General features: G+C 40.7%; 1 protein-coding gene across 4 annotated transcripts in view; it reads left to right on the top strand.

Moving 5' to 3' along the window:
* The window catches only part of ELMO1 (engulfment and cell motility 1), a 304,753-nt gene that overhangs the window by 223,041 nt on the left and 64,569 nt on the right, over positions 1–17,143 (top strand). The window contains exon 1 of one of the 4 annotated variants that reach the window (XM_008633861.2): positions 1–166. The exons of the other annotated variants lie outside the window; for them this stretch is intronic. The gene's annotated coding sequence lies outside the window, so the exon portion shown is untranslated. The remainder of the gene's footprint in view (positions 167–17,143) is intronic. 4 annotated transcript variants of the gene reach the window in all.

Consider the following 17,143-nt stretch of genomic DNA (forward strand, 5'->3'; position numbering starts at 1 on the left):
TCACATGGCTGCGCCGGGCGCGGGTCTCCGCGGAGAGCCTCGCCACGGACCACCTGCCGCTGCCCGTGCGCACGGGGCCGCCCGCGAAAAGCAGCATTAAGTCATTCGCTCGCTGCCGTGTGGGAGGTGAATTTGTCATCGGGAACGATGGAGCTACGAGATCTCTGTAAGTAGATCCGTGTACTTTATCTTGCTATTTCAGCCTGGGCATGGAGCGATTAATGGTGTCGAGGAATGGCAAAAGCAAATTAGTTACAACTGTAAATGGCGTGAAGGATTCCTCGGTTTTGTTTCGCGTGTGGCGAGATGCGTTCTTCCAAATGGTTTCAGGCATCGGACAAACTAGTTAGCTGTTTGCATTGCCTTGGGCGATTTTTTAGCCTAATTAAGGCTAGTCTGTGGAAGGATGCTGTGTTCTTCGGGGTGTTTCAGATCACCCCTGTGTTTGAAAAGGAAAGCAAACCACATGGAACAGAATATCTCAGCCACAAAAGTCTGGGGTGCCCACATGTAGCCACCAGCGTTTGTGGTGTCGGTATAATAATAACAGGTATGTTATTACAGTGGTTTGTCAAACGCCAGTTCAGACCCTGAGCCAAGAAAACACAAGTTGCTCATCATTCATCACTGTGTTCAGCACAAAAAAGTCACTGTTTTTCCTACCCTTCGTGTTCCTTTTCTCTTTTTTTCAAATTGATTTCTTCTTCTTCGAAGGCTTTTAAAAATGCATTTAATTCAAAAGCTTTCTTATGTTTATGAAACCTGTGGGTATGTGAGAAGTGTGGAGAGTTTCCTTTTTCACCATTGTGGGGCATGTGTTAGAAGTTGATTCCTTTGCCTGTTGGGACTCTGCTTTTGATTCTGTAAAGCAGAAACAGTATATTTAGAAAGGGGAGGGAAGTGTGTGTGCAAATCTGTCCCTCTGTAACCCTCTGGGGTTACTTCAGTTACACCAGCCATGAATTCAGCTCAGCATTGTTCATGTTTTATTATGACAGGGAGCTTTGCTGCATGGAGCTCACAGTTGTCTCTGCTTAACCCTCTCAGAGACTTAGTTATCTTACCTGGTTTGTGGAAATACATAGAAGAAACAGCAGAAATGGGAAGAAAAAGATTTAGAAACACCTTTTTTGTATTTTCACCCTGTGCCTGAGCTAGTCAAGTGTATCACGAATTTTATAGTAACCAAACTGGGTGCAAACATCTTATGAAGCTGGCTGCGTTTTAGGGATCCATTTTTTGGTGTCTTGTGTTCATTTTAGAACTTAAAGCACAGCTTCATTTCCCAGCATTAGGAACTGCTGAGAAGTCCCATTGCTGCCTGGGAATCTCAGGCTGAGGGTGTAAATTTTTTTTGATACGGTTTAAAAGCTGGTGAGCTTTGCTTTTGCCTTGCAAGTTGTGGCAGGAAGGTGTGTACGTGGAGCTTATCCCTCCAGTTAAAGGAATCAGCATTGCCTCAGAGTTGATGCCAAAAAAAGAATTGTCAGTGTTTTCAAGAACTGCTGGATCAATATAAATTTTAAAAAATTACAGAACATAGAATTCTGTGCATCAATACAGGAAGAGTGTCTGTTGATGAAAGCTGTGTAAAGCTCCTCTGTGTAGTTTTGGGTGTTTAACCCAATGTATCACAAACGCAGGAGGGACCCCTTATTAAGCTTGAGTTATTGCTTTTTCTGAAGACACAGATATAAGTCACTCTTCCCTGTGTTTCCCAGGGGTGTTTGGGTCGCCTTTTATTGAAATGATGGCCCCAGGCATCCTATGCCACTGGGCTTAGAAAAAATGCATTTTTCCTAAGGTATGCAAAAAAGAGATAACTGTTAGCTCTTATTGCAATACTTATTTTTGTTTGGCAGTGATGAAAGTGCCAAGAATGAATTTTCTTTTTTAATGAAGAAGGTATTTTGCTGCTATGTCACCTTCCCCAGGGTCTTGTATCATTCATTTGTATTTACTTAGCACTGGTGTAGCTGAAAATCCCATTGCATACGGCAGTCTAGGCAAAGAGATGTGCCCACTCCCCATCTTGAAGGTGGATGCTTTGATCTAGGCTGAGATACTCCATAAAAACCTGTGAGAAAGCTTGGACCCTTGCACACCTGGGCATGGGTTGTTCCCAGCTCCAGGCTGGTCATTTTGAACACCTTTGGGATGCATCAAAATGAAGCTTAATTGCACCTTTGAGGGTTTTTAATTCCATCCCTACTGCCTTCTGCTTTATTTTCTGATTGCTGATGGTGAAAGCCTAGGAGAACATTGTCTTTTAAGGTCACTGCAACTCTTAAGATGATATTTTAATTCTTGTTAGCACTCCAGGGATATAGTTCAAACAACACAAACCTCTCAAATTTAGTCACCAGTGTTAGGCAAATACCGTATGTGATAGAGTTCCTCTCTCTCCCATAACCTTGTTTGAAGGGATTTTTTTGTCTATCCCTGTGCATTAGCAGATAAAAGGAGGAGACTGGGGGGGAGGGAGCGAGGGAGACAGCGTATAACTGCTAAGCACTGGAACAGTCTGTCTGAGGGCTTCAAACCACAGTGGTGCCTGAGGTGGAAAAGCTCGTGTTGCAGTCAGAGCCATGCTTGCATTAGATTTTTGACCTGATGGTGCAGAGAACGGTTGCTCGTCGTTAGTGCTTGGGGAGGATCTATGTGGGAGAGGCATTTCAAATTCCCAGGCTATAAGAGTTCCAGCAACAGAGGAGTGAGTAGGCTTCAGTGAGAGCTGTGGCATGCTGGCAGCAGTTGGGAGGATGCAGAAGCTGAAAAAAATGCTATCTTGGGGTAGCTTTAATTGGTTGCATTGGAAAACACTTGGTTTGATGGGCTCATATGTCTTCTAAAATGCTTGGTGCCAGACCAAATTGGCATAGCTCCATTGACTTACACGAGATGCCACCAGGCATTGATCTGATCTTCAGTCTTATGCTTATATTTTTCTTGGAAGAGAGAGATTTTCACAAAGGCAGAGGGTTAATTTTTTCTTTCTATTTGCCTCAGTGACAGTAATATTGAAAACCTAAGTGGAATAGGCATTCCACAAGTTTTGTTTTGGTTATCCTTTATCTGCTTGTAGAGCCTCATACTCATATGTTAGTCTATACTGGAAGCATAGAGCAGAAATTCTGATCTTTTATAAGTGTCCAGAGATACCAAATTTGAATGTTTCATTATTTCCCTCCTTCAGTTACAAACGCCCTGATGGTCATTCATGTTCTAGATAAAGAGATGCTAGAGCCATCAGTCTTCAGTTTTGCCTCAGATGTGTTTGGTTTTCACCCCATTATTCAAGTGAGTAGGTACAAATTTTTACACACAGGTATAACAAGGTGGCTCGATATGTTCACCTCCAAATGAATTGAAGACAGTTGTAACTCCAGTTGAGACTAACCACACAAATATAAAGAGTTCCTTATTTTTGTGTCTGCAAAAAAAAAACCCCCAAGTTTTTTAGGAAAAGTTTCTCCATGCTAAGACTTGCTTACATGGAACATCATGCCATGGAAAGCTCTCACTCCCTGTTCAGTGCATGCACACTCACATCTCAAATGGCACATGCACACAACAAAGCAACACCAAGCACAGAATAAAAGTGGAACAGCAGTAAAACAAAGACTTGTGACTTGTGAAAAGCCCATTGATTTGCTTGACACCCATTTTGTTCAACATTGTGCAGTGCTAATCTGAAAATTCCTGTGCGTCACGAAAACTTTCCAGAACAATAAGAACTGTCAATTCCAGCAGATTTTATAGACCTGTCATTATTCTTCTTGTCTTGAAGCACTAAGTGGCATATAGAGAGATTTTTGGCAGGAGTTCAGGACTACTCTCATAAAGAGGAATCGTGTGCCACTACCTCATGTATGTTATCATTTGAAGTTAGAGTTCAGCCCAGCACAGGCTCCTGGAAGCATGTCTTTCCCCATCCAAGTGTGCTGCTTTTATGGATCTCACTTATTTTGTCTCTTCAAAAACCCACAACTACGAACCACTGCTTTTTACTGCTTTTTTTAGATGCAAAAATGTAAAAGAAAAAAATTGTACATTCTTTCTATATTTTGACTTGATATCTTCCAGAAAACTAGAATACTTTAATGAAATCCCATCCCCTCTCCTACACCTGCTGCTTCTTCAGAAAAGAAAAGTGGGGATAGCAGTACTGATGGCCACAAGCAGAAGTTTTTATTAACTCCCTTTCTCTTGAGGTCGTATTGCTGGTACTTCCTTCTCTTGGAGCATCTGTTAAGAAAAAGCTCACACACCTTACATTCCCCATCCTTAGGAACTACAGCCCCCCTTAGACACATGCTTCTGTGAGGAGAAGCATAATGATGGGAAGGAACATTGACTTTGTGTCAGAGAGGCTCAATTTAAAGTTCTTTTTCCAGAATGAGAGGCCATGTAACTTTCCGGTGTTTTGTCTTCCATACTTACACTTCCCAGTGTAGCATCATCTGCATATATACCTCACCCAAATTAAATAAAGTTTCAGTACAGTAAGGGTTGTGATATTCATTCTGAATATGAAAATATTCATTCAGTTATGCATCCTTGGTTTTGGTAACTTGCAGAATCCATACATTTTGCAATAAACCTTCAGCATTTTCAAAAGTCTGCCGGGCATGGATCCATTTTTTGTGGACTTCACAAAATTCTACCAGGTTTTGCAACTTAGGAATTCAGTGGTTTCAAAAAAGCATGTGAAAATCAGACCTCAGAGGACATGCATGACATCTTCGTCTAAACTAGAACTTTGATTAGCTCTATCTTGGGCATTTTAAACTTCTCTGTAACGCACAAAAGCAATCTTGTAATGGGGTGAAAAAGGAGATCTTCTTACTAGTGCTAGCCCACTGCCGAATTAATACATCAAATAATATGCTCTTATCCTGAATCACTGGACTGCTTTTATCAGAGCTTTTGATGTGGCAAAAAAAGTGCTTGTTCCATAGCTACAAACCCAACTTTCTTAGTCTTCCCTTCTCTTTGAAATTCAATTTTTTTAAGACTTGGAACATCATGATACAGAGAGCAGCATTCACAGCTAGGTGTTTCAAGACTCACATTCAGAGGCATATTAGAAGCCACACAAAGGGATTTTCTTTAAGTGAGGTTTTCAAATATATGTAACCTTCTGGCTTGACCTCTGGATCTACTCCCAGTCTGCATTTCAAGAAAAAGCATCTACCCACATATAGTTGTCTCCAATAAGATCAAAGCTGTTATTGTATTCTGACACCCGTGAGAAAGAAATGGATATATAAAAAAAAGTGGGGGAAATTGTGAAAAGATTTGAATGAGTTCACATTTATGAAAGACATGAACCCACGGATCTTGGAAGCGAAGGGAAGACTTTCAGGATAGCTGCAGAACGTTTCTTTATTGGTTAGCTTCACCAAGCTGATTAAACAGACTTGCAAACATAAACAAAAATAGATTTTCTAGATCCCTACAAATATAGCTCTGCAAGTGCTTTGCCACGAAAGTTAATAAGGTTCTAACTTTAGACTGGGGTTTCTGCCTGGTGCCTAACAGAAGCCACTGCAAAGTGTGGTGTTATTTCATTCTACCATTGCAGCCCCTCATCAAGGTGTGGTGTTTTTCCCAGTTTCCACCATTTTTCTGGCAAAGGTATAGATTTATCCCTGCTCTGGCAGATACGTCCTGGAGGACTGAGAGGAAGTGTCTGCAGATTGAGAAATGCAGCTCTGTTTGTGTGCTTGTATTTCTTGCTGTCCTGTGTGAAAGCACCAGGAAGGCTTTGCAGTGCTTGTCCTTCCTCTGTGTGGAGGGATCATCAGCAAAAGGCACAGCAGAGTCAACGTGTGTGTTTTGCTGTGTTGCTCCCTTGCCTCAGCACAACCAGCCACAGCAGAGCCCCTGGCTTTCAGCCAGCTGGGATGTGCCAGAACGTGCTGGAGCTAAAGCTTTGAGTGCCCTACAAGGGAAGCGTGTCCCAGTTTTTGGCAGCACCACAAGGTTATCACCTCCGCATCAGATAATTGAGCATGGTGCTGAGGAGTGTTGTGTATGGAAGAACCTTGTCCTACAAGAAAACTTCCTCACCGTTCTTGTGTTCAACACAAGCAGTTAAAATGTATCTGTGGCCCTAGCCACAGGGAAGGGAAGGACTGTAGATCAACGAGGCTTCCCTCCTGATTTTTGCTATGCCCTCGCAAGGGATCTTCTCCTCTCCCCTTCCCCATACTCACCTTTTGGAGGCTGGAATTAAGCCACTTGGCCAACAGAAGCTTCTCTCATCTTTCAGAAAGGGGAGCCTCCCAAATGTGAGACTCTTTGTTGCCTGTTTAAGCCCTCAGGGTCGTGCTTAGGAATAGCTGCGGCTGCAAAGACATACAGAATGTCCGTGAAACCTCTCACTTTTGCACCACCAGTTGCTTTGGTGCATAGAGTAAATAAGAAAAGGCTTGAGTTAGGAACGCTTCTGATGCTTTGTAACTGCAGTGAGGAGCTGGGTTATATTTATATGTTAATAGTTGGTCTTGAATTTTTCTGCCTTTAAATGCTACTATAACCCAGTTAAATATTTAATAGAAGAATGGAAAGTCTATTCACAGCAGTTTCACAAGTAAATTCCTTTGTTCTCACTTCCCAACTTACCTTTTAAAATCCCCTATTCAAATTATCACCCTATCTCAAACAGCAACAGTGTTTTGCCATTATGCTTAGAATGTCACAAGTTCCATTTTCAATGGCAAGTGGAATTATGCTCATTTCTGATGGTACTGAATAGGTACAAGTGAGTCTTAAAATAAGTTCTGCTTTTTCATGCATGAAATTATGTATCAGTTCACCTCTGCATGCAGGATTTCCATCATTCAAAAGTCATGGGCATCTACTCCAGAATGAACTTTGCACCAATCCCAATAACAATTTTCATTGCTAAAGGTTCTAGCCCAGTGAATTTCAAGGCTTTGAATTTGTATTACATATTTAAGGTATAAGCAAAAAACTTTCTGTCTAAGAATGTCTTTGGTGGAGTAAATATCAAGTGCTTCAGGCATACAGTCCTGACCATTATTGTTTATCACTGACCTGGTAAGAAAAACAGTTGCTGGATTGTGTCAGATTTTTTGGGACGTTCTGTCAGGTTTCAACAAAGAATAAAAGAGACACCTTTCTAATTCTGTTAACTGTTATTGGGTACTAGTAATTGAATGAAATTTGGAGGTTTTTCAGTCAGAGAGATGAATGACAGATTTGTAATGTGAAAAGTATAAGAAAGCCCCACAGCTAATTCTATGATTTTAAACTTAAATGCCAGAGCTCAGTTGCTGATCCAGAAGTTTGCCTAAACTATGATTTAAAGGCTTTATTGCACCAAAATCCTAGAGGTTATTGCAGTTTGGAGCAGATAATCACACTGTGTGGTTCTTGGGATTGTGAAGAAATGTGCACATTTCATCATGATCTCCTGCACAGGCAGACACCTGGGCCTGAATCCCAATCCTTTCAGATCATCCCTTTGATCTGGTGTTCTCATCATTACTGCTGACAAACCATTTAACCTAGCAAGGGTATTGTGCATCTCTGATGCCACAGCCCATTTGGAGCATCTACGTGTCACCAGTGCCACAGAGCACCCATAAAAGGTGAACCCAGCAGGTTGTGGGGCACTTTTAGGGCAGAGTACAGTGGTCCTGCTTCACGATTCTGGTCACCTCAGCATTATTCATTGCTTGTATGAACATCATGATCAGGGTGCAAACTCAAGAGCTGCTTAAAAGGAGCACCAGTCCAGAAGGCAAAACCTTGACCATGTTGAAACAAGTGCTAGAACTCCCATCAGTTTTAGGCTGGTCCCCAGAATTACGGGGTTGAATTCCTCCTGGGCTGAAGTGGTCAAATTGTACCATGAAGTCAGTCAAAGAGCATCTCCTCCTAAAGAAAATGAGAGATGTCAGAGAGCTCTGTGTGAGTCAGTCACAAAAGAAGTAACAATTTTGATTACCGATATACAAAAAAGAATGTTCCATCAGGGATAACAGCTTGTTACTTGCTCTGCTCTCGGGATGCAGGGAGAAAGGAAGAGAAAGTGCGTGCTTGTAGCCAAGCTGGCTGCTACAGTCCAGCAGCACAGTCAATCAAATTGTTTCATCCTTCCAAGTCATTCTGTATTACCACTGATTTATCTTGCTGCCATGCAATTGTCCCCTGTTGATAATTCCAGTTTTGTCAAGATATGACAGAGATTTTGCAGAAAACCTGCAAGCTACTCTTACCAGCGGCAAACAGTAGGAGAGCAAAGTAAGATTTCTTCCTTTTCATTGATGCCTATAAATAGTCCATGCTAACCTTAACAGCCCTGAAGACCTAGGGAATCTTTTTTTCTAAAAAAAGAATCCATTATTTTTAAAACTACATTGACTCAGCAGAAGTAGACGTGTGTGCTTTAGATCATGGTAGGTTGACAATCAAGCCCTGCTGTGAATGCTTAGCTCTTCAATTCTGGCTGTAATGTTTTACATTTATTTTAACTCTGCAGGGTACTGGCACAAGTCTTGATGAAATGTCCAGAAAGGATACTGCTTTAGTTACTGTATATATTTAAAAAAAAAGGTCTTATTTACAGTTTTTACAATTTAGTTCTCTGTTTCTTCGATTTTTCCCTATGTACATGAGACAGAGAGGAGATAAAGCACATTTAATTTATGTCTAAGAATGGGTTGCTTAATAACAAATTTTGTAGTTCTCTGTTGTGCTAAGCAGAATTAGTCACAGGAGCCATTATGTGGACTTGAGTGGTATTACTCCAATATGCAAGTGTTATCCAAACATGATTTGAGCTACTTTGAAAAGTGTAAGAAGTTTCTTAAGAAAGCTGAGTCCCTTGGTCTTGCAGATGGGAGAGTTTTTTCAATATGACATTAGTATGCATGCATCCAATTAGAAATTAATGGGAAATCCAGATTTATGTAGTAGGAGAAGATAACTAGGATGCTTGCCATTACTGATGCAAGAAGAAAAATGGTTGTCTCTGTGTGTATAGATGTTATAAATAGTCTGGGCTTACATCACCTTTTAGTTTGCTCTGTAGTCCTACAAGACTTTTTACTAATACAACTCACAGGATCTTCACTGGAAATGTAAATTTTTGCAGAAGATGCAGATCTGTGTTTTTCCAGGTAATTTTAATTTTTCATGGGATTCTAGGCAGATTTTAAAGGCATCTCCAAAAAAAGTAGTTTTATACATATGCCATACTGAAAAATGTTTAAGTGAAACAAGGCTGTAAAACAACATAAAGATATTACCTACTAATCAAGTTATTTCCCTGCTGTTATCAGTCTTGAGAAGGAGTTCTGAAAATACCATAAAGAAGTATAAGTTTGAAAAGAAAGAAAAACTGCAGATTTCCACTATTTTGTGTATTTTTGGGGTTGATAGAAAGGAACGTTAAACTACCTGTGTTTGATGGGAGCATTTGATCACCTGAGATTCTGTCTGCCCTGCTCTTAATCCTGTGATATTTCAGGATCCTTAACCACCAATTTCTAAAGATGATAATCCAACCCCATGCAGTCAGTTGTGTTCCTCTCATCAAGAGCCACACTGGAGTTACTGGTCTTTCAATAGAAACTGGCTTAACCTAGCAGGTGGTTAGATTTTGTTGAATTTTCTTCTATAAGAGTTAGGCTGGTCTATTAGTTGGTTTCAGTGTAATGCTTAGATGTCATTCTTTTATTAGGGTCTTTTGAGGGTGGCCTTACTTCAGTGATGATGAAAATCACCCCTGCTTAGAAGTCTCACCTCTGGCAAAACCTCAGTTAGCATCATGAAAAAGAACTTTCCTGTACAGGCTGTTCACTTTTGCTCACTGATCTGGCAGTCCACTGTCTCCCCCAGTGCTTTGCTTTGATGTGGCTTGTCTTGCCACATGGTAAATAGGAGAGAACACCTCATGGTAACCACAAAAAATTTCGTACAGATATCAGCATGATCTGATTATACCTCCAGTGCAGATATCCTACCCTAAATGTTCTAGTTTGCTATAAGGGAGAACAAGAATGGGAGCCAGTTCTCAGGCATACTGCTCTGCAACCCCTTCCTCGTCCAGAAGCTGCTAATGAGCCTTCAGAATTAGGTGAATCTCTTTTAAAATACTAAATCATAGCATTTTACATTCCTTTCTAGTTTATTTTAGAAAATCAGTCCTAAGATAAAGGACTTTAGAAGCAAAAATAACAGGATGATGCAATAAAGCCAGTGGTTGTGTTTGCAGCTGAGCAAGTGTCAGGAGTCAGGCTGAAGATGTTTACAGATGCCATCTAGTAGCTTTCCACTGACATGAGGGGGCACTCAGATTTGCTTCAACTTCTAGCTGGAGAGGCATAATAAATTCTCTGTTGGCCAAGTTGATCACTTAGAAGCTACATTCCAAGCATATCATGGGAACAATCTGCAGATGTACATGACACTAGCTTGCAAGTTTCCTATTACATACAGGCCAATTTGATACATCTCGTCTGGAAATCTTTAGTATCCTTCCTTAAAACTAGGAAAGCTAGTAAAGGGACTTATCTCTAAAGCTCTGGAAAAATGAATTAAAGTTGCTCTGAATTTTACCAGAGCAGAATAATAGCCAGAAAGTACTCAGTAAAATCCAAGGGAGGAAAGCTGGGTGCACGTCCTTGCAGCCTCTGACGGCAAAGAAGAGTGAACAGTGGGGAAAGGCAGAACAGTATGCCAAGATTTGTTCAAGCTGGCAGTGTGTGTTGTGAAGGGAGGAGAGAACATTCATATCAGAGTGCCATATCAGAGTGGAAACACTAAGACCAACCTTGAGCAAGAAAATATTATTTGTATTTGGCAGGCATCGTGTCTCTGAGAAGTAGGAAAGGAGAAAGTCCTGTCTCATGATGTGGTTGATGACTACATCAAACTGGCACAATCTGCTTCAGTCCTTCCATCCACCACAGATTTGTTGTACCACCTTGAACCAAGCAGGGTAACTTCCTTCCTGGTTCCTGGCTTTCTGCCTCTGTCACCCGTGAACAGTAGCACTGTCCTGACTTAACGGGATATTGCAGATATAAAAGTGTACTGAAGATTCAATTCTGTGGTTCAGAGCAAGCAAAAACAGGCTTGAGCCCGTAGGGTTAAGATTTCCCTGCAAAAGAGCTGCAATAAAGTTTACAGACGTAAACACATTTTATTAGCCAAGGATGCTTTTGTAGTTAAAATACCACAATTCTAGTTTCTTAAAGGAGATGTGAAATTTCCTGTAACACAAGAGGTTTTGTAGAGAAGCAGGAGTAACCAATGCTATGTGCTAACCCTGAAATTGTGTCTTGTGTTCTGTCAACTTATTTCTGGCTCACTGCGTCCAAATGAGGGCTATCTTTCTTCAGAACTCAATTTTACCACTGTTTGAGCCAAATTTGGGTTAGATAGAGCTAAAATTCGGGTAAGCATACTATATGAAGTGAAAATAAATGATAGTCCGTAGCTGGACGCTGTCAAGGTTTAATCTAGACCAGTGATGCCAGTTGTTTGTTGAGCAGTGTTGGGTCACATAAAAGTTCCAGGTCGTTACATGGTTGGGGTGTCCCCCACCACGACCAAGGCCAGTGTCTCCTCCTTCTGTGCATATCCCCTTTCTCAGTGCAAGATGCAGGCTTGCTGTTTGATGGGAAGATGTGCCAGTTGGCTTACTGGGGAGGAAGGAATGAGGGAACCCTCAAGAATAAGGAGAGAGGGGGAAGAAGAGAGAATAGGCCATGTTGTTTTGGAGACCATAGGTAGGTCACCTTCAATTAGGTATCTATTACAGAGGTATTTTCCACCTTGTTTCTGCAAGTGCTGGGATTGGAAAAAGTATTTGAGTAACTTCTGTATCATTTACATTTTCCAATGCTTCCATTTACATTGGGATGCTTTAGTTCATCAAAACAAATAAAAGACAATGTGGCATCTTCACCATGCTGACCAAAAACCAATCGTCTTAAAGGAAGAAAAGATTGAAAATATAAATAGCTACCAAAAATACATCCCTGATCTTAAAAAATGCTGAGCCCTAGGATGTTTCTGCTGTTAATGCTTTGTCTCTCCACCCCTTTTTTTTTCTTTTTCTAGCCTGGTAGTGGAAGCCCATACAATTATGAGCTACTGCACAATTTTACACCTAGGGTACACAGTCACATTTAGAATCTGACAGTGTTCTCCTTCTGGAATAGGAACACTGCTTGCGGCCCACAATTGAAACAATTAGCTTCATTAAAAAAAAAATAATTGTTCTCTGGCTTACAGATACATTTTAAGAATTAGTTAAAAGGAAACAAAAGAAAAAATTTCAAGTAGACAGGTGAACAAGCCTCAGTACTTCACCAGATCTTAGGGTTTTGAGAACATAAATGATTTAAATTAAAAGCCATTTGAGAATATATAATAGAAGAAAGGGCTCTGACAACAGCAGATGGAGCAGAATAGAAATGGTGATGTTACTCTATGTACCTGCTTGCACGAAAAACAGCAGCTGTAAGGAGGAATTTGAACTAAACTCTATCAACACGTATTCTTATAGCTCTTTTTAATGGGTTATTCTGTTCCTCTCCCAGTTTCTCTTGACCCTTTTCTGAGGGTTAAATTAATCCCTTGTGCAGCTCAGCTGAGGATAATGAAGTTGTCCTAGGGTACGAATGTAGCCTTTGGGTTTGACCTACAGAAGGCTGAGCCTCTATTCCTCACTATGTTTTCAGGCAGTTTTATTTATGTTGCATTAATTAAAAACACCTCCAATATTCCCCAGGCTTATGTGCTCTCCTGTGCAGAATAAAGGAGATTCCAGCATCTGCCCTCTCTCAGCCCATCCATGCCAATGCAGAGACAGTAGAAAATTCTGCTAATGAGGGGATCTTAATGACCCTGATCATGTTTGTGAGCAAAAAGGCTCATGTTCTGATAGAACTGGCGTGGGCATGGTTTATGATGTGAGGAACAGTTTGGATTCCTTTTTGGAGCCATAGGCACAGCTCGCATTTGGCCAGTAAGGGAGAGCCTTTTTTGCTGTCAGTGAATGCGAGGCATTAAACCATGTGGTCATCTGGAATTTGATACAGGGTAGGCAGACCAAAATGTCTGTCCACTTCCTATGTATTATGTTTTTAAAAGGTCTCAAAACAGATGCTTTTAACATTTTAAATACATCAGTGTCCATGAACAGTACCAGTTTGGGGTCCGAAACCTGGCTTTTTATCCAATGTGAGAGACAAACTGAAATCTGGTCCAAAGTCACCCCATTATTCTGAGAGTTTTGACTGCAGTAAATTCTCTCTCTTTCTCTCTCTCTTTCTCTCTCTCTTTCACACTTTTCTAGCTTTCTTCTATTGTTTTCTCACATCCTTCTTTGTATATGTCAGTGTGCAGATAAAACATAGTGGCCAAATAGAGGCTGGTACTTTGCTCTGAGGCATCAAAATAGACTTGAGAGAGAAAGAGAAGTTGCCATCATGAGATCACAGCAAGAAAGCATCTAGTTTCTATGCCACAGTGCCATGAAAGCTGGAGCCAGCCAAATCCACCTCCCCCATCCCCTTTTTCTTCTTTAGCCCTCTATATTGTCCGTAAATTGCTGCTTAATCTGGATTTAAAATAGCCCATGTATATTAGCCCATGTTTATTCCTTCACAAATCAGGAGACTTCCACATCTGTCTTAGCATAAGCATTTCATTTCAGTGTTCAGTAGAGCAGAGATGGGGTTTTTTTGTCATGGATAACAGTGGATGGCTTCTGACAGCTTGGAAATCTCTGGAGGTATGGAGAGCACCACTGCACTGAAATTTGAGAAATGTTAAGTTTTCCTTATGCTCAAAACCAACCTGTGAACACCAAGAGGGAGTTTACAGACGGTGTTTAACAGATGCCGCTGATGTTTCTGATGGCCAGGCTGTGTTGTGTGCTACATGTAAATGTCTGATTACTTGGCTAACATCTGTCAAGATGGTATTTTCAGACAAAAGGAAGCGTGGTGGCTAAGACTTCTTTCAAAGTCGGTAGTTGTGTTGGATTTGTTTTGCACTGATTCTGGAGAATGCTGATTAGTATAAATCATCTTGCATTGCAACACTTGACCAAGGCCTATAATCATGTCACTGCTTCATCTGTGTCTGATTGAGACAGAGTACTTACGGTGAGAAGTCCCCTCTTTGCCAGCTGGGAGTTTGAAACCAGCTGCATTCTGAAATTTGAAGGAAAGAATCCATGAATTGCTTTGTAAAATGGTCTCTTTCTCATAATCCTAATCACACTAGTATGCTGAGGGCTGAAATCAGCTCTTTTGCTTTTTTTCTTTTAAATCATACTCACGAGGGAAAGACTAATGAACGCTGAACTGAAAAGGATCACTTGGGTCATCCTGGTCCTGTTCCTGGAATTCAGTAATAGACATTAGAGCAGACGACGCCATTAAACTTCTGTTCCATCTGTCTTGCTGCATGCTTCAGGACACAACATTTCCCAGTGCCCTCTAAGCCTTGTAGATCCTTTTGGAGAACTAAGTGCCTGTATAATGTGCCATAGTATAAATCAAGGTGATTGCTTATGTCAGGATTTCATTTCTTAAACAAATAGTATCTGAAAGTTGCATTTCTTTGATTAAGGTCTTAGGTAATTCAGAGGAAAGCAAAAGTACCCAACATTTTCAGTTGCCCTCCTGGATCTTGTAGCCCAAAGTGGCATTGGTTTACATGAGAGATACTAATACTACCTATAGCATTAGTTTCCTCTCTTTATTCTCTTAGATGTGATAGTTGCCAGTCTTCAGTGCTGGGGAGTAAGACAAAAGGAGAATGAACACATGGAATGATTAAATTATGTGTCCAAGGTCATACAAAGGGATCTGTGGCAGTCAGCACAATTAGATATATGCAACCTAAATGTTATTATAGAGCATAAATTAAAGGGATGGCTGCCTTTCAGTTGTTTTTTGGTATTTAAAGTGAGAAATGAACCTTCAGACTGTGGTTTTTGTCAAGTTTTTAACCAACCTTTAGTCAAGTAGTGCAAATTGGTAATACTGTGCTGTATGTAGTTAAGGAGAATTTCTGGGTATTTATGGACATGTTGAGCTCCTGTCTAGTACGTAGATTCAGCCACTGCTTTCCCACTGCAGTTTTCATGAGGTTTCTCTTCTTTTGATTGAGTGTTCTTATTGCTGTGAGACCTGTCAAAGCTTAATAAAAGAGGCATGGCTTCACCAGCAAAGATTTGGGATAGGGACACTGTTTGCTTTCTGGTAGGATAGGACAAACATTTATCTAATCAACATGGAGCAATGGCATAGACTACGTGTGGCAAAGCACAATAGAAGCCTTAATATTACAAATATAAAACTTGGTTAATAATGAAGTGCAGTGAAAAGTAGCATGTTCTGGCTATGGATAAATCTGAGTGCAGGAGAACTCTGAGCCCTGGAGGTTCCATAGTATGCTTCAGATGCATATGTTAAGGAAAAGAATTACGCAGTTGTGGATATAGTGCACATATGACAAAAGCATTTGTCGCCAGCAGATTGAATTTGTGAGATCCTGAGAATTATCAGCTCTCAAAAAATTTAATGTTAATTGCTAGTGCAGGAGACAAGAATAGAAAATTCTCACACCCCCCCCCCCAAAAAAAAAAAAAAAAAAAAAAAAAAAAAAAAAAATAAGGACGATGAGGAAAGTCTGTTTTAAAAATAGTACTTTTCATAATTGGTTATCTCTGCCTTGTATGTAACATCCTTGCTTTGTACACCAGATGAAAGTCACATCTGTGGCTCCATTTGTCTAACAAGCAGTTTTTCTGCAGGCTCTCTAATACTTACCCCGGGGGGAGTTTGTGGACCTTATCTAAGAGGAAGAATTACTTTGTTGTTGCTTTGACATCCTCTTTAAATAATATTCAAAAACCATATGAAACCACATTATATAAAAGAGTGAGTCTCAGTGGAGAAAACAAGAATGAGAAATTTCCCTGTCCCGTTTTCTCTATGCTAAACAGCTCTATGCTGTTTCTTAGCCAAAGGCTAGGAAGCTGTTTAAGTCATAGGGCTCAGTAATTAATATTAAAACAAACAAAAGCAAATCTAAAAGATTTTCTGCTTCTCTTCAGTGTCCTTATTCACCTGTTCCCCACATCTTTACGATGGCTTCCAGACTGGCTTGTATTTTAGCACTGTCCTATTTCCACTGCTATTTGCTGTACAGATCACAGAATCCATTCTTCATCTGACAGAATAATTTAATCCTTAATTCTCTGAACCACTTATTGAAGAATGCTTCTACTGGTCCTACTTTCAGCCCTGCTCTGCTTTAAGTCCTGCCCTGCTTTCCCCAGCCCTGTCCTGCAGGGATGCACAGATTGCTGGCCAGTGGTGTGGCCAGGTGCTGACCCTTTGGGTGATGGTATCTCACTTAGAGCTAAACCCTGGGTGCCCTCAGGAGCTGGCTTTGCACCCTGAGCCTCTGGGTGATTTACAGCAGCAAATACACTCTTTAAAAAAAGAAATGAAAAATGGTACAGCTTTATGACACTGGGGTTTATTGCAATTTTCAATAGGACTTCATTACCAAGAACTCTTATTTTCAGAAAATTGTCAGTTGAAAGCTCTGTGAGGCCAGTCCTAGTTAGTTACAGCCTTTGAATAGCCACCCAAAGGTACTGGCAGAAGCCATCCCCAGTACCTCACACTGTCCTGGTAGTGCAGCCCAGTCTCTGACCTGAAGAAACTGGGACAGAAACCGAAAGTCTGTTCCTCCTTCTTGTTTCCTTCGGACATGCCTGTAGGTTGGTGATGTAAATGTCAGCCTGCACGGAGTCAGGATTGAGACCACCCATGCACTTCATTCTTGGCTTAGAATTTGAGTTCACTTTTAAAGGCAAATACACTGAAATTTCACATGAAAACTTCTTGCCTGCTTGAAAATAATGGTTATGGTTACAACAGTAACAGCAGCAGCCAAACATTCCAAAAGAAAAAACCATTTCAGTTTGCAGAGTGGGAATGATTGTTTTTTTGTAACATTAAATCTCAGCTTGGCCTTGGCAGGGAGATGCCATGCTGCTGCTGCTGGAACAAGAGAGAAAAATAGGCTCTTTAGGTTTGACATCCCTATAGTTTTCCTCCATTCTGAA

Source organism: Corvus brachyrhynchos, unplaced genomic scaffold (genome assembly GCF_000691975.1).
Source record: "Corvus brachyrhynchos isolate BGI_N302 unplaced genomic scaffold, ASM69197v1 scaffold94, whole genome shotgun sequence".
Lineage (NCBI taxonomy): Eukaryota > Metazoa > Chordata > Aves > Passeriformes > Corvidae > Corvus > Corvus brachyrhynchos.